The sequence below is a fragment of the Panthera onca genome, chromosome A3 (genome assembly GCF_046562875.1).
Source record: "Panthera onca isolate mPanOnc1 chromosome A3, mPanOnc1 haplotype 2, whole genome shotgun sequence".
Classification (NCBI taxonomy): domain Eukaryota; kingdom Metazoa; phylum Chordata; class Mammalia; order Carnivora; family Felidae; genus Panthera; species Panthera onca.
The window spans coordinates 58,549,416-58,567,943 of NC_138341.1; the positions used below are offsets into that span (position 1 = coordinate 58,549,416).

The 18,528-nt window shown below is 37.6% G+C and overlaps 1 protein-coding gene across 14 annotated transcripts in view; it reads left to right on the forward strand.

Moving 5' to 3' along the window:
- The window catches only part of VPS54 (VPS54 subunit of GARP complex), a 195,152-nt gene that overhangs the window by 36,563 nt on the left and 140,061 nt on the right, over positions 1 to 18,528 (forward strand). For 13 of the 14 annotated variants that reach the window (XR_013554660.2, XM_078444560.2, XM_078444555.2 and 10 more), the window contains one exon: positions 1,933 to 2,090. The exons of the other annotated variant lie outside the window; for it this stretch is intronic. The gene's annotated coding sequence lies outside the window, so the exon portion shown is untranslated. The remainder of the gene's footprint in view (positions 1 to 1,932; positions 2,091 to 18,528) is intronic. 14 annotated transcript variants of the gene reach the window in all.

Here is an 18,528-nt window from a genome sequence, read left to right on the forward strand (position 1 = left end):
AACAATATGGATGAATCTCAAATGCATTATGCTAAGTGAAAGATGCCAGACTCAAAAGGCTTTATATTTTCTGATTCCCGTTAGATGACATTCTGGAAAAGGCAAAACTATAGGAACAGAGAACAGATTGGTGGTTACCAAGGATTTGGGGCAAGGGGATGGAATAACAAAGGGACAGCATGAGGGAATTTTCTGAATGATGGCACTGTTCTGTCTCTTGATTATGTGACTCTCTGCTTTTGTCAAAATTTATAATGCTATGCATCGAAAGAGTGACTTTTATTGTGTGTAAATAAATATTTTAAATATATTAAACTATCCCTTTGTGTTGACACCAAAACAAAATAAATAAGGAGGAGTTAAGCATTTCAAAAGGATCCTATACATGCTTCCACTAAATAGCAAGACTCCTCTGGCATTAAAATATAATTAAATGTATAGGGGCACCTAGGTGGCTCAGTTGATTAAGCATCCAACTTTGTCTCAAGTCATGATCTAGTGGTTTGTGAGTTTAAGCCCCACATCCTGCTTGCTGCTGTCGGCTTCAGATCCTCTGCTCCTCTCTCTCTGCCTCTCTCCTGCTCTAAATACATACATACATATATAACAACATATATACATTAAAAAATAAAATATAATTAAATTTATAAAATTAATTCATATGAAGATTTTAGAACATATCTATAGTATGTTGTCTGAATATTAGCAATTCTTAGCCCATGAAGCCGTAAGAATTGCATCTTTTGCCCTTGAAAAGATAAGACGTTGGTCAAAGAGAATCTGGATAAGACACAGTTACATCAATGCAACTCCATCCCTACTCTCTCATTCATTAAATATATGTTTATATGGGGCACCTGGGTGGCTCGATCAGTTAAGTGTTCTACTTCAGCTCAGGTCACGATCTTATGGTTCGTGAGTTCAAGCCCGGCATCATGCTCTGTGCTGACAGCTCAGAGCCTGGAGCCTGTTTCAGATTCTGTGTCTCCCTCTCTCTCTGCCCCTCCCCTACTCATGCTCTGTCTCTCTCTCTCTCTCAAAAAATAAACATTAAAAAATTAAAAACACATGTTTATAATTATTTACAAATATTTGTTGGTTGCTTACTAATAAGGAAGAGATGATAATGTAGAAAATACAGAGACAAATCATAAGTCTTATGCTTAAGGTCCAGTAGGGGAAACAAACCACGTAATGTATACCTATATTACAAAGCAGAAAATGACTAGTGTGGCATGAAGTGTGGAAGAGGGATAAAGAGTAGAGGTTTGTTTTTTCTTAGTAGTGAGGTCAGAGATCACTTCTGGAGTTTGTATATATAGAGCTGGGGGTGGGGAGTGTTAGAAAGGGCCCAGGGAAGGTAAATCAAAGAATGGAGAAAAACAAAACAAAATTAGAAGAAACCCAGAGATTTTTTTTTTTTACAAATATGAGAAATAGCTGTGAACACATCAGCTATCATCCTTATCATTGTCATCATCATCTAAACAGATTTGTCATATTAACTGTTTTGCTCACCACACTAATTTGCTGCCAACCTTATTTATTATAATAGCTATTCTTGTATTCTTCCAGTGGAATTTTCAGTGTTAGCTGCAAGTTCCTGTGTTCTAATCACTGGAAACTTGGTTTTGTTGAGTTTGTCATTAAATGTTAATAAGTATGATTACTCAGTTTAAAATAATACATCTTACTTCAGCCTTTTTCTCCATTCCTGCCTTTGCCATTGCAAATGGTACCCCTTAAAAATGCTGCATGAAATCATTTATTTCTCTGGTATTTCCATTATTATTAAACTTCATTTTAAATTATGTTGTTCCTGTCTCTTTCAACCAGATTAAAAGGATGAGCAGATCAATTTTCACATGCCCTCTGTAACTGGAATTTTTAGTACTTCAATCATGTCCCTTTATATTCTTTTCACTTTTGCAGGCTAAGTAATCACATTGTGTCAGTTGCTGCAGTGAAACTTGAAACCTGATCAGTGAAGAAGCTTGCAATTTAACAGAAAACAAGGCATACCAGGATCTTCTGCTCCAGATATACTTTGAGGATTCTAGTCTCTTTTTGAAAATGCCCTGACATTCCTGGTTAGTTTAGTTGTTACAATTCTTGCCCTAAACAAGTTTGTAAAGTTGTTGTTTTTTAAGGAATATTATACTTAACAACTCCTAGGCAACTCACTGTATAGTCTTATAACACTGCTTAACCATACATAATTTGTGGAAAATGACATGTGCTGGGTAAATGACTTTTCTGGTTAAGCCCTTTTATCTTTCTCTTTGCATGACTCGGAATTTTGAGTTGCTTCATTTCTAGAAATGATGCCATTACTGAGAGGAAGACACATGCTGCTAGTTGCTGTTTTGAACACACCCTTGACAATGTTTTGGTATTGTTGTCATTTGTCTTTTTTTACTAAGGACAAATAAGGACAAGTCCCCCCCCCCCCCCCCGCCCCCTGCCCTGTGTGTGTGTGTGTATATGTGTGTGTGTGTGTGATTGGAAATGGCAGTTAATGCCAGTTAATTGGGTCTGGTTAATTTGAGGTTTCACTGTTAGCAGACCAAATTATCTCAGCTCTAGAAACACCCGAAATAAATTCCCTTATTTTTCTTCTCATAGTCACTAGTCCTTCTAAACTAAATATTATTCACAAAGCTATATCTTTCAACTCTTTGTGAAACCATGCCATTAACAGCTATCAAAAGCCTCTTCTATACTTCAGTTTGCCAATTCAATAGCTGGTGGTTCTGAATGCGTAAAGTCCCCTTGAATGTCAAGAGAGAACACAGGCTATGGGATATGAGGAGGATATGGGATATGAGGGCACATTTGATAGCGATTTGCACAGTCATAAGCCCTAGACAGTAAGGAAAATGGGTGGCATACCAAAAAGGCACCAGTATCAGCATTAATTCCTCAAAATTCTTTTAAGTTTACCATGCACAAGCCACGGAGAAGACATACCATCATGTAGTAGTCTACTATGGAAACTAAGAGGTCCACTAAAAGGGGTGCCTATCTGGCTCAGTCAGAAGAGCTATGACTCCTGATCTTGGGGTTGTGGGTTCAAGCCCCACATTGGGTGTAGAGATTACCTAAAAAAAAAATTTAAAAAAAGAAGAAGAAGAGGTCCACTAATAGCTTGAATGGGAGCTAGTATGTCATAAATACCATGTTCATGGTTCAGGAAATAAATGATATGACATTTAATAAAAGAGATGACATCTGAGATGATTTTTGAAGAAGGGATAAGATTTGAATAGGTGAAGGAAAACCAAGTCTGTTCAGGGGTAGTAAGGAAAGATGCATGAGGTGAATAATGACACAAAGGCTTAGACAGGCAGGTAGGATCAAATTAGGGAAAACTTTTGCAAGTCACAGTTTGAACCTCATTCCAAATAAATGAACGTTTTCAACCAAGTCATTGGCCAAGAGCCCAGACTTTGGCATTAGATAGATTGAAGCCCAAATCCTGATTCCACTTACTTTGTGTGATCTTGAGCAAGTCACTTACCCTGCCTCTCCAAGCAGCAGGTTAATAATCTCTATCTCACAAGGCTGTTATCAGGATTAAATGCAATTGAAACATGAAACACTCATTCATTCAGAAAATATTTATTGACCCTCCACCATGTATGTCCCAGACAATGAGCTTTGTACTGGTGATACAGAGATAATGGCCAAAACCCTGTCCTCAAGGAACTCATGAGGCAATGGAAAAGACAGATAAATAAACAGAAAATTACAATACAGTGTAAGTGAGCAAAATTAGAGGAACTAAGTAACTCAGATCAGAGAAGAGGATGGTAAAGAAAGCTTACAGGGGAAGCTGTCCCTTAGGCACCTGAAAGTAGCCTCTTAGAGGTGAACTGAAATACAAGTCATTTTGCAAGGTCTGATTATTTTTATTAATGACATTACATTGTAGTTTCTATCAAAAACAAACAAAACTCTAAATGGATTTTTGTTATTTTTTGTTTAGTTGGTTGTTTTGGGCTTATTTCTTTTCTTCTTTTTGTTATTTAATTTAATTTAATTTAATTTAATTTAATTTAATTTTATTTTATTTTATTTTAATCCCAGTATAATGAACATACGGTGCTATATTAATTTCAGGTATACAATATGGTGATTCAACGATTCCATACATTACCCAGTGCTCATCACAAGTGAACTCCTTAGTCCCTATCACCTGTTCTATCCATCCCCCCTCCACCTCCCCTCTGGTAACCATCAGTTTGTTCTCTGTAGCTAAAGGTCTGTTTCTTGGTTTGTCTCTCTCTTTCTCTTTATTTCCTTTGCTCATTTTGTTTGTTTCTTGAATTCCACCTATGAGTGAAATAATTTGGTATTTGTCTTTCTCTGACTGACTTATTTCACTTGGCATTATACTCTGTGGTTCCATCCCTGTTGTTGCAAATGGCAGGATTTCATTCTCTTTCATGGCTGAATAATATCCCATTGTATATACATACCACATCTCCTTTATCCATTTATCTGTTGGTGGATACTTGGGCTGCTTCCATAATTTGGTTTTTATAAATAATATTGCTATAAACATAGGATATTTACCCAAAAAATACAAAACCAGTGATTTAAAGGGATATTTTTTGGGCTTATTACCACAGAAAAGTGGTAAGGGAGAGTACCCTATTTCTCAGCTAACAAAAGGTAAGAACAGAGTCCATTTGAATCACATTAGCAGTGCAAGAAACAAGCCTGAAGCATGCGTGATAAAATTAAAGAGATTAAGGGGAAGTTGACCTAACACAAAGTAGCAAATCTGGGCTTTCACTTTTAGGAGACCCATTGTGGAAATTTGCTGGGTTTTCAGCCTATATTTATTTCCTCTTCTGAAATGGTGCCCCAGTTTTGTTTTGGTTTTTTTTTTTTTTCTTTTTTTTTTTCTGGGGAACCACATCGTTGCTCATTCTTATTTTATGTGTTCTGGTTAAATGGACTCCATTTCATTCTGGCTTCAGGATTGGCTATGATTCAGGTCCAGCCAGTTAGAGCCTCACACTGGTCACGGTGTTTGAATGGATGTATCATCACCCAATCAGAGCCAAAGGGAGGCAATCTGGGACTTTTGCTGAGCTAGTGAAAATGTGCCTTGGCTTCTACCGGTTTGAAGGTTGTAGACTGGGAGCTGCCGGCAGTCATCTTCCTATCACTGCTCACCACTGGAAGCCTGAGACTGAAGCCAGATAACATTAGACAGCAGAGATCCTCACAGTACAGTATAAAGTCCATGAGGGCAAGAAGCTTGGCCTTATTTTTAAATCTTTTTCATTGATACATCACTCACATGGGGAGCAGGGAGGCACAAAACAAATGTTTGAGTAAAAAATTCTTGTAAAGTGAATACACGTATTTACTCCTCCCAATCACTACCCCCTCTCTCCTTTTGACCAATAGCACCATAGATCTGAGTTTTTGGATTTTATATAAATGGAATTATATAGTATACATTCTTGAGTGGTTTCTGTCACTCAACTTTATTGTAAATGTCTTTGCTGGACATACATATACACACCTTTTTTTTTTTTAACACATGCATTTCTATTGGATATACTTCTAAGAGCAGAATTGCTAGGTTACAGAGTGCACATATGTTTCACTCTAGAAGATATTGCCAAACTATATTCCACGGTAATTGCAACAACTTACTCTTCTACCCTTATATGTACCTGTTGCTCCATACCCTAGGCATCGTTTGGTATTTTCAGTCTTTTAAATGTGAATGTGTAGTATATCATATTGCATTTTTCTAACCAATGAGGTTGAATACATTTTCTTATGGCTATTTGGATATCCTTTTTTGTGAAATGTCTGTTCATCTGGCCATTTTTCTATTGAGTTTAGTGTCTTTTCTTTTTTAATTTGTAGGAAGTTAAAAATTTTTTATATTTAGTTACTACACCTATACCATACCATATTATACTGGAGTCTTATAATAAAACCTGGTAACTGGTAGAGTATGTGCTCCTACCGTGTTCTTTATAAAAGTGTTTGTCTATTTTTGGTCTTTTGCATTTCCACATATATTTAAATTTTTTTAATGTTTATTTATTTTTTGAGAGACAGAGAGACAGAGCATGAGTTGGGGAGGGGCAGAGAGAGGGAGACACAGAATCCAAAGCAGGCTCCAGGCTCTGAGCTATCAGCACAGAGCCCAATGAGGAGCTGGAACTCATAAACTGGGAGATCATAACCCGACCCGAAGTCAGATGCTTAACCAACTGAGCCACCCAGGAGCCCCTCCATGTACATTTTAGAATCAGTTTACTATTTTCTGCAAATGCACCTATTGGGATTTTCATTGGAATTGCATTGAATCTATAAGTTGATTTGGAGAGATTGACATACTTTACAACACTGAAACTTCTAATCCATGAGCAATGTACAAATTTCCATTTATTTATCTTTAATTTCTCTCAATAAATTTCTCTACTTTTCTGTGCAGGGGTTGGTCTTGCATACTTTCATTAGATTTATTCCTCGGTATTTGGTATTTTGGGGCAATTGTAAATGGTAATATATTTTTTTAATTTTCTGCTTGTTACTCATATATAGAAAAACTATGGAATTTTTGTATAATGACTATATATATTGGTTTTCTATGGCTGCATAAGAAAGTACCATAAATTTCAAAATATCTTAGAAAACAAATTTATTATCTTACAGTTTCCACGAAGCAGTAGTCGAAATGCTAGTTAGCTAGATCTTCTGCTCAGAATCTCATTAGGCTAAAATCAAGGTGTCTGCAGGGCCTATGATCTCATTGGAGGCTGAGGGTCCTCTTCCAAGCTCCCTGATTATTGTTGTGAGGTTCCTCTTTCATGCTGGCTGTCATCTAGCAGCCACTCTGACTCCGGGAGGCCACTGCAATTTCCTGTCATGTAGCCCTCTCTCTCTGAAAAATGGCATTTTTGTTTCTTTAAAGCAGGAGACCAGTTGTTTTGTATCAAGTATCTCTGATTTATGACATCTTTGACCTCTAAACTCTTTCAAAAGTACTTACCTGACTATGTAGGGCCATTAAGATGATCTCCCTTTTAATGAATTCAGGTTCAACTGATCTTTTTTTTTTTTTTAATTTTTTTTTAACGTTTATTTATTTTTGAGACAGAGAGAGAGCATGAACAGGGGAGGGGCAGAGAGAGAGGGAGACACAGAATCGGAAGCAGGCTCCAGGCTCTGAGCCATCAGCCCAGAGCCCGACACGGGGCTCGAACTCACGGACGGAGAGATCGTGACCTGAGCTGAAGTCGGATGCTTAACCGACTGAGCCACCCAGGCGCCCCAGGTTCAACTGATCTTAATTATATCTGCAAAATTCCTTCACTATTGCCATATACCATAATGTAATCATGCAAGTGAAATCTTATCATATTCACAAGTCCACCCACACTTAAAGGGAGGGGATTACATAGGGCATGTACATCAGGGGGCAGGAATCTTGGGGGATGCCTTAGAATTCTACCTACCACATTTTGTATCCAGCAGCCTTACTGGTTAATTAATTCTACTAATATATGTTAGTACACAGTTATATTATCTAAACATTATAACGGTTTTATTTCTTCCCAATTTTTATGCTGTTAAAATTTCTTCTTCTTAACTTACTGCACTGGCTAGAACCTCCAGTACAATGCTAAAAAGAAGTAGTGAAAGTGAATTTGCTCATATTTTATATCATTATATTTCCAGCGCTTAAAATAGAGTATGAGGCATGGTAGCTTTTCAATAAATATTCTTAAATGAATAAATGGATGACAGCAAAGCTGGTTGTAGGGGCGGGGGAGAAGAATTGGTTCTTACTTGATCATTTGAGCCTTTAAATCTCATCATGTCCTAAGTCATCCTTAACCACAGACTTTTTAATGACATGATGGCAATAAATGGCAATAAATTACTCCCTCCTCTTTTTATTGTTGCCCAAGCCAGATTTTTTGGTCAAGTTCAACCAAAATTTTAATTTATATCAGATCTCTCGGGGAGCCTGGGTGGCTCAGTCGGTTAAGCGTCTGACTTCAGCTCAGGTCATGATCTCCCAGTTTGTGAGTTTGAGCCCTGCATTCAGCTCTGTGCTGACAGCTCAGAGCCTGGAGCCTGTTTCAGATTCTGTGTCTCCCTCTCCCTCTGCCCCTCCCCAACTCATGCTCTGTCTCTCTTTATATTTAGATCTTTATATTAGATCTTTTGATCCACAGAATAACATGAACAAACAAACATTTGGGAGAAAAACAATGATCATGCTCGGAGAAGTTAATTATTATTATTTTTTTGAAGAGCACTTATGGAAAGTCAAACATGTTCATGTATCTACCATATTAAGAAACTCCTCCAGGGGTGTCTGGGTGGCTTAGTCAGTTGAGCATCTGACTCTTGATTTTGGCTCAGGTCATGGAATCGAGCCCCAACATTGGGCTCCATGCTGAGCATGGAACCTGCTTGAGAGTCTCTCTCTCCTCTCTCTCAAACAAAATAAAAATTAAAAGAAAATCCTCTCTCACATCCACTTCTACCTACCACTTCATCTACCCCCACCCTTTTTTTTTTTTTTAACAACTAAGCTTCTAGCAACGGTTTATTCATCTTTTATTTTTCTCCATATAACAGTCCTCAACTCATCACAATCTGCTTCCAATTCCACCATCTACCAAATTTATCTTGCTAGGATTAGTAGTGACCTTCATGCTGCTAAATCTAATGGACAGCATACATCTTGTTTGCCATAGTTGACCATTCCTAGCTTAAAAAAAAAATACTTCTTTTCTTTTCTGTGACCTTATAGTCTCCTGGCTTTCTTCTTATTTCTCTGGCTCCTTTTTCTAGTTTTCCTTGGTTACTTTTCCTTCTCTCAGAATCTAATCTGTTAACCAGAGAAATATGATGACCACTTGGAATCAAACCAGCACTCACTGACACACATTAGTGAACTAGTTTAATTATAAAGACAAAGCCATTTACAGAAACATTTTGTTTCCTCACTGATTTGATATATGCTGGTATATGCTTATTGTACAGATTTGTGGCCAGTTGCAGGCCCCTTTTCTTTCCATTCTCTTCCCTTCCTTTCCTTTCTCTTTTCTTCTTCTGTCTTTATACTTTCAGGAATCTCATATACATCCATCCTTTCAGTTATTAACTACATGTTGACAGCTTCTGAATTTATATCCTTGGGCCTCCCTTCTGAGGTTCCAGACTCATCTATATGTCTCCTTGATATTTCCAGGTAGCTATTACATAGACATCCCAAGTTGGACATGTCAATTACTGAGCTTATGGTGCCAAATCTTTTTATCTTCCAAGGTTTCCTAACTCATTAAATGGTTCCACCACCCTCCCTGTTGCTAATGTTAGGAACCAAAAATCATCCCTAATATCCACCTATTTCTTAGCCCCTTTGTCCAACCAATCACCAAGTGCTTTCAATTCTGTTTCCTGGGATACTGCTCAAATCTGTCTACTGTCCTTTGTCTTCAGCACTACTACCTTCACCGAACACCTGGACCTCTTGGACACTGTCTTAGTCAGCTCGGGCTGCCGGGCTGCTATAGCACAATCCATAGACTGGGCAGCTCAAAAAACAGACATTTATCTTGCAGTGAGGGAATCTGAGAAGTGCAAGATCAAGCTGTCAGCAGATTCAGTTCCTAATAAGAGCCTTCTTCCTGGCTTACAGACAGCTGCCTTCTTGCTGTGTCCTCACATGGTAGAGAGAGAGTGACCTCTTTCTTCCTCTTCTTATAAGAACACTAATCTCATCATGGGGGTTTCACCCTCATGATCCCATCCAAACCTAATTATTGCCTAAAGGTTCCACCTCCAAATACCATCACACTTGGGATTAAGGTTTCAGCCTACGAATTGGGGGCAGAGGGATACAAATATTCGGTCCATTAGAGATACATTCCAACTGCTCATGCCACCTTCTCTTGGTTACCTCCAGAAACTCATTCTCCACCCAGTGATCAAACTGATCTTTTAAATCTATACTTGTGTCATCTCCTTGCTCAAAGCCCTATCATAGCTTGCAATAAAATTCAAACTCCAAAATGACCAATAACTCCCTCTATGATCTGACTTTGTTCTACTTTTGTCTCATTGCATACCAGCCATATTGGCCTTTTCTCTGTTACCTAGCTCCATCATGCCTACTTTCTTCTGGCCATTTCCACAACATGGGACTCTTCATGACCACTATTCCCTTTCGCTGGCCAACTCCTATTCATTTTTCAGTTTATTTATTTTATTTTTTTAATTTTCTTAACGGTTTTTTAATTTATTTTTGAGACAGGGAGAGACAGAGCATGAACAGGGGAGGGTCAGAGAGAGGGAGACACAGAATCCGAAACAGGCTCCAGGCTCTGAGCGGTCAGCACAGAGCCCGACACGGGGCTCGAACTCACGGACCGCGAGATCATAACCTGAGCCAAAGTCGGCCGCTTAACCGACTGAGCCACCCAGGCGCCCCTCATTTTTCAGTTTAAATCCTGCTTCCTTGGGCAAGGATTCTCTGTTCACCTAATATTAAATTACATTCACCTTTACAAGCTCTCATAAGCTTCATTTACCTTTCCATGACACGTATTCCAACTCTTGTTGAACAATTCCTGTAATTATTTGCTTAATGTCTCTCTTCTGTACTCCCTCTCCACCCCAACCCAGATTGTCAGTGCTATGAGAACATGAACTGAATCAGTCTTACTTAAGGCTAGCATCTAGGACCCAGAAACATCCTTGATAAAAATTCACTGAGTGTGAATGGTTGTCTACTTGAGAATGAGGATGAGTGCAGGAGTTTAGGTAGTATTGGTATAGAAACATTTTTCGTACCTCTTCATTATAATAAAAAATTTAGTTTTTAAAATTTTATTTTAGAGAGAGAGAGGGAGGGAGAGAGGGAGTGGGGGTAGGGCAGAAGGAGAGTGAGAATCTCAGGCAGGCTCCATGCTCAGTGTAGGGCTTGATCCCACAATACTAGGATCATGACTTGAGCCTAAATCAAGAGTTGGACGCTTAATCAACTGAGCTACCCAGGTGCCCCCATAATAAGAAACTGAGAATCAGAATCAGAATATTGGGCCTACCATTAAAAGTAATTATGATTTTGACAAAAATTAACCTCATTCTGGGGGCAAGTAGTGAGTAACTGAGGTAGCCTTTAACTTACTAGGGCAAAACACAGGCAGCACAGGCAGGCAGTAAGGAATCAACCAGAGAGGAGAGCAATTTCCCTCTGGATTCCATTAACCAGAGAGATATGCTGACCACCTGGAATCAAACCAGCACTCAGTGGCATGCATCAGTGAGCAAGTTTAATCATAAAGACAAAGACATTTATACAAGCTTTTCGTTTGCTCACTGGTTTGATATACGCTTGTTGTAGGGCTCTATGGAAAAATACCTATCAGTAGTCTGACTTTCAATTTGTAATAGACACAAAAATACTTATGTTTTGCAAATGTGTCCTTTATGCTCACTTTACCATTTCTTTTGCTGTGTAGACTGAACTGCAAAGTAAAGTTAATATAAACTTAGAAGAATGGAAATAGGCTTTTGCATATTTATAAGGGAGGAAAATACAAAAATAAGCTATACATTGTCTAAAATACTGCATTCTTGCAAGCAAATATGGGAACTGTCTCTTGGGGTTGGGAACTAATAATGAATACTTAAAATAATAAATTAATCTACATTGATTATTTCCTAAGTTATTAAATACTTATCACCAGGCAAAACCTTTTATACAAGATGCTTTTTTTTTTTTTTTCTTACAAGTAATAAGAACCTTCATATTCCATACATTAGAAAAAGTCTTAACTTTTCTTTGGAGGAGAAAGAGAATCTGATATGTTTTGGATTCAAATAATAAGTAATTTCACTTAATGTAAATTTTCACTTTTATGGTACTTTGTTGCTGTGCCATTCCCATGAAACAGTGTGGGACAAAGAGCATGAGACTAGAAGTCTCTGAACCTGGCTTCTGATTTGAATTTGCTACTATTTGAATTCTATTTTGCTACTACTAAACCATGATCTCTTTCAGCCCTTTGGATCTTCATTTCCTCGTCTGTCAAGTGAGAGGCCTCTTCAATTCCAAAAATCCTTTATTTCAACTATGTTTTCTTTCTTTGAGTGTATTTTTTTTTTAAGTTTATTTATTTTGAGAGAGACAGAGTGGGTGCATGTGTGCATGAGCCTGTGAGTGGAGGAGGAGCAGAGAGAGAAAATCCCAAGCAGGCTCCTCACTGTCAGGGCGCAGAGCCCGATGCAGGGCTCAAACTCAGGAACCATGTGATCATGACCTAAGCTGAAGTCAGAGGTTTAACTGACTGAGCCACCCAGGCACCCAAAGTTTGTTTTTGTTTCATATAGAAACTTAAAACCATGGAAGGGAAAATTACTTTTCTAAACCTAGAGTTAGATTTTTGGAAATAAGTTTTCCAGATTGAAATCAGATTCTGATTGAGAACTTTTTATTAACATTCAGGAATTCATAGAAGAGAATAGGTGAGAAAACATATATATTTTATTTCCTGATAGAATGGGAACCAGAATGACCAGACAGTGGCATGGGAATGCAATGGCTGTTCTAATATATTTTGGTATTCAAGAAACTCCATTATATAATTGCAATCCATTGTTATGTTAATCTTTTACTTTGGATTATATTGTGAAATTGTCCTGGTTTCATAATACTCGTTTTTTTTTTTCCTCTCTCTGTTTATTTTGCTTGTAAAATATCTCCTTACTGTTTTTTTTTTCCTTTCTATTTAAAAATATTACATAGTGGTGTAATAATGTATATTCCTATTGCTTAAGGGGTTCCTTCTGTGATGGCTGGTGTTGAGACACAAACCCACTTAATGGAGAAAATGGTTCTTGAGGAACCTTTGAAAGGCCAAGTATGGCTTCTGTTTCTCTGGAAATGTATGGCTTTTTTTTTTTTTTTAAATGTTTACTTATTTTTGAGAAAGAGGGCGAGTGTGAGCAGGGAAGGGGCGGAGAGAGAGAAAGACAGAGGATCCAAAGCAGGCTCCATGATGACAGTAGACAGCCGGATGTGGGGCTCCACTCACAGACCATGAGATCAAGACCTGAGCTCAAGTTAGCTTAACCTCCTGAGCTACCCAGGTGCCCCTGGAAATGTATAGCTTTAAAATGGCCTGTAATATTATGAGAAAGTTTTTAGGTAGAATTTCTCCTTTTCCTAGAGAAATCTTAAATAAATGGTTTTTTCCCTAATAGATGTTTAACCATCTGTCTTTATAGTTCTACTTCATTATATAATTGCATATTTTAAAAATAATTTCATATAGTTATTACTTAAAGTATTCCAATTATAAAATAAGCTAAGACCATCATCTTTATAAATCTAACAAATTAATGTGGCTTACAAAAATCTTGAGTCCTATAACATATTGGTGGCAAATTGTTTTTAAGACATTAGACTAATTGGTTACTGATTCTGCTTAGTGTATAGAAAAAGTGGTTTATGTGTATAAGTACTAGTCTGTCTTCATCTTTTATTCATTATGTCAACAAGTGTTTATTGAATTCTCAACTTGCACCAGGCACTGTACCAGGTGTTGGGGGGTAATGTGGTAAAAAAAAAAAAAAAAAAAAACAAAAACAAAAACAAAAAAACAGACAAAACTCTCTGCCCTCATGGAGCTTACATGCCTGTGGGGGAAAGATAGACAATAAATAAATAAAATGTGTGTGTGTGTGTGGGGTGTTAGATGATAATAAAGACTAAGGTGAAGAATAAGGCAGAAAAGTATATTGGGCAGGGTGTTGCAATGAGAAATATGGGTGTCATGGAATGTCTTCTTGAGAAGGTAAAATCTGAATAAATGCCTGAAGGACGTGAGAGAGTTAGGTATTTGGACATTTGGGGGAGAAAAGCATTCCAGGCAGATGAAAGAGCAAGTGCAAATGCTGTGAGCCAGGAGCATGCCTGCCATGTCCCAGAAGGAGCCCAATATGACTAGAGGAGAATAAGATATGGGGAGAGCAGAAGGAGATAAAGTCAGAGAGGAAAGCCTGGGATGACATCATCTATGACCTTGTAAGGACTCTATCTTTTACTATGAATGAGACAGAACCACTGGAGAGTTTCAAGCAGAAGAATGATATGATCTGACTTATGTTTTAGGAGGATCAAGCTCACTATTATGTTGAGAATAGATTGGTAGGGGACAAAGGCTAGGAGACCTTGGGCATGATCCAGGCCGGTGGGATCATTGCATTAAACACTACAGAACTCCAAGAAACATCATTCACACTGCGGTCTCTGAATGGTGCTTCCTATAACGAGCGGTGTATAGTGTAGTTAGGGGCCCTGTGGGCAAGATGGCTTGGACCAGGGTGGATGCAATGTGAGTGGAAAAAAAATGTTCAGTCAAGATGTATTTTGAAGGTAGAACTAATAAGATTTGCTGACATAGTAGATATGGGTTATGAAAGTCTCAAGTATGATTTCAAGGTCATCCATTAATTTCATGAATTATTCATATTCATTATGCCAAATACCATTTACTAAGGGGAAGTAATTCACATTTCTTTTTTAATTCAGCAAGCATTTTGTTGAAAGCCTACTACATAGTATATCATCCCAGATTCTGCAGGAATATTTTTTAAGGTACAATTGCAGCAACAACAGAAAATCCTGCTCTGGAAATATTGTAACTTAGTTTGTTAGACAAGGCCTCTATAGTTAAAAGAACCAAATAAAACAATGGAGGAACCAATACTGTATACAGCAACATAAGAAAAAATATGACCATGGGATTAATAAAATGGTATGTGTATATGTGTGTATGTCTACGTGTGTGTGTATGTGTATATATATATATACATATAACTACATATAACTATATGTAACTACATAGAACCGTAACTTTGACTATAGCAGTACACACACACACACACACACATACACACACACACATATAATTCGCCTCTAGGGAAACTGCCCAATTTGAAAATAATTTTACATTTGTCAGGATATGCCCATTTCTGATTGCTATACTCCTCTAATCTATTCAACAACGTTCACTATTTTCTGATAGTAACATGGCTCATGTGTTTCCTATTCAAAATGCTGGACTAGGTATGCTGTGTAGTCGACTCCTGTTGCAGGAGGAAGTATATAAAAGGCTTCATGTGTAAGATAGGAATTACCTGTTTCATGTGCTCTTCTCTTGCTGATGTCTCTTGCTGTTGCATTACTCATAGTTTGATTGAAAATTCACAATCTTACCTTGGCCCCTAGTTCCTATTTGTCCAATTTCTGACTTGCACATTTTCTTACCTTCTCACCACTAATCTTATTTGTGGCCCTTTGGTTTATGAGGATTTTTTAGATCTTGTGGTTTCTTGTGCCTCACCTCCTCCACCTCATTCAAAGCCATGTCTGGCCATGTTTCCTGTTCTGTGGTTTTCCTAAAAATAATGAGATAGTGAAAATTATAATAATGAGTATGATAGTTAACATTTTTAATATTGATTATGAGCTACATACTAAGCTATACTATTCAAGTACACTTAAATGTAATCCTCACAACACATCTATAATGTGGGTACTATCATTATCCCCATAAGGAACTGAGCTTTAGAGAACTTAACATGCCTGAGGTTACTCATCTGGAAGTGGCAGAGCTAGGAGGCAAACCCAGAACCTATGAATACTATTATGCTACAATATGTCCTTTTGTACCATATGCATATTAAACATACAGAAGGAGAGAAAAGCCAATCCCAACAAAGTTCTCTATGTCTAATAATTATCTTTCTAATGTTACGGATTTATCATTTAAAAACTTTCCCCAGTTCAAGTTGGAGATAACATTTGTAATGTAGTCCTATTTTATTATTTTTAAAAAAAAATTTTTTTTAACGTTTATTTATTTTTGAGACAGAGAGAGACAGAGCATGAACAGGGGAGGGGCAGAGGGAGAGGGAGAGACAGAATCGGAAGCAGGCTCCAGGCTCCGAGCCATCAGCCCAGAGCCCGACGCGGGGCTCGAACTCACGGACTCACAGACCGTGAGATCGTGACCTGAGCTGAAGTCAGACGCTTAACCGGCTGAGCCACCCAGGCGCCCCTGTAGTCCTATTTTAAAAGGCATTGATACTAGAGTTGGTTTTACATGGCCCTAGACCCAGGTACACACACACACACACACACACACACACACACACACGCTGGACACAAGCCAAAAAAGTAGTCGTTGAAAGTAGAAATGCCAATGGGACTCAAAATAAAAAAGAGAGGAGGGAAAAGGAAGAAAAGTAACAGTGCTTATTGAGCATTTCATGTTATCAGTTATTGCATTAAAATGCTTATTTAATCCTTACAACAACTCTGCTATTACCCTGGGAGAAAAATAAAAGGTGAAGAGGTTATTACTCCTATTTGGCAGATGAAGAAATAAAGGACTAGAAACTGAGATCAAAATCATAGCTGAAGTGTCAAAGCTGAGTTTAAAACCCAGAGTTAGCTGAATTCCAAAGCCTATGGAAATAATTACTACAGGTGGAAGATAGATTCTAGGGTAACCATCATGATTTCTACCTCCTGGTACTTACATCTTTGTGTAATGCCCTCTCCCTGAGTGTGGGTAAACCTTGTGACTTGCTTCTAAACAACAGAATGTGGCAAAGATGATAGAATATCACTTTCTTGCTAGCAAACTCATTTTAGAGAGTATAGAGACACTCTTCACTGCTTTGATGAAGTAAGCAGCCATATTGTGAAAACATACATGACAATGAACTGCAGGTGGAGCTGAAGGCAGCCTCCAGCCAGCAAGAAACTAGGGCTCTCAGTCCTACAACTGCAAGAAAAGGAATTCTGCTAACAATCTGAATGACCTTGAAAGCAGATTGTTCCCCAGTCAAGCTTCCAGATGAGAACATAGCCTGACTCATGCTTTAATTGAAGACTTATGAAGCAGAAGACCAAGCTAAGCTGTACTCAAACTACTGACTCACAGAAAATGTAACATAAAAAATATGTGTTATTTTAAACTGCTAAGTTTTGCTAATTTTTACACAGTAATAGAAAACTAATACACCACACTACCTTGGTTTTCCCTGTGCTTGCAGCACAGTAAATTCTTAGTAAATGGTAGTTGCTATTATTATGATAATCAAAATGGAAATTTGAAGTATCAGAGTCAAAGAAAAATGTAACAGGAAAATATAACAAAGTTAATTGTTTCCAATGTAATTATGCAACTGATTTAGGAGATACAAATGATGGTATGTCAAAAACTTGTATATTACTCCCAACAATTATTGAATGTATTCTTATCACATGAAATATAAAATTTCTAGTGGTGCTTATATCCATGCATAGTTTTAATGTCTTACACCATACTCAAAGTAAATTGGGAAGTTTCCTACATTAAGATAGTCCTACTAGATATGAAGACATAGTAAAACCTAGTTTAAGATTCCAGCAATATTGTTATAAATTGTGATTTTTAAACATCTAACATTTAAAAAATGTTTATTTATTTTGGGAGAGAGAGAGAGAGCACATAAGTGAGGAAGGGACAGAGAGGGAATCTGAAGCAGGCTCCAGTCTCTGAGCTGTCAGCACAGAGCCCAACACAGGGCTCAAACCCACGCACGAACTGCAAGATCATGTTGGACTCAAACCCACGAACTGTGAGATCATGACCTGAGCTGAAGTCGGTTGCTCAACCAACTGAGCCACCCAGGTGCCCCTAAACATTATAACATTTTTAAATAATTTAAATATGATAGAGAAAATAATTCGGGGCATTCGATCAAAAACCTAAACCATAATGAAACAAACTACTATCAGCATAATACTTTCAGTTCATGAGTGCATGTGGATTTTGCTTACCAAGGATAAAATATACTAAACCTATGATGTAATTATACATATTTAACTATAGAGTAGGTTAGAGGACTTGAATGGGTTTCTATTGATAGATTTAAGGTTTGCCATTGTGGGGAATAAAGAGAGGCTAGTGCTCATATCTAACTAAAATGCAAAATGATTTTTCTGATTGTTCCTTCTACCAATGCCCTCTTTCCCTTCTGTATTTATATTAGCATGTGAATGTATAGTTTCTGTCAAACATGTCATTAAAAATGGTGTTCACTGCTTGAATAGACATGTTAACCTCACTACTGCTACACACACAAATATGCACTGAACATATAGTTAACATAAACATAAGCCTTTTATAGGTGTTACAGCAATAGAAAATTTTCTCACTCTCCCTTTAATGAGAATATATGACCCTAATGAACATAATAACTATTCATAAACCTTTTTAAGAAAATTTTTTAAAATTTAAAATTTTATTTTAGAAAGAGAAAGAGAAAAATCTTGCAAGTGGGGGAGGGGGCAGAGGGAAAGAGGCAAAGGGAGAGAGAGAGAATCTTAAGCAGACTTCACACTCAGTGTAGAGCCAAATGTGGGGCTCGATCCCACAACCCTGGGATCATGACCTGAGCTGAAATCAA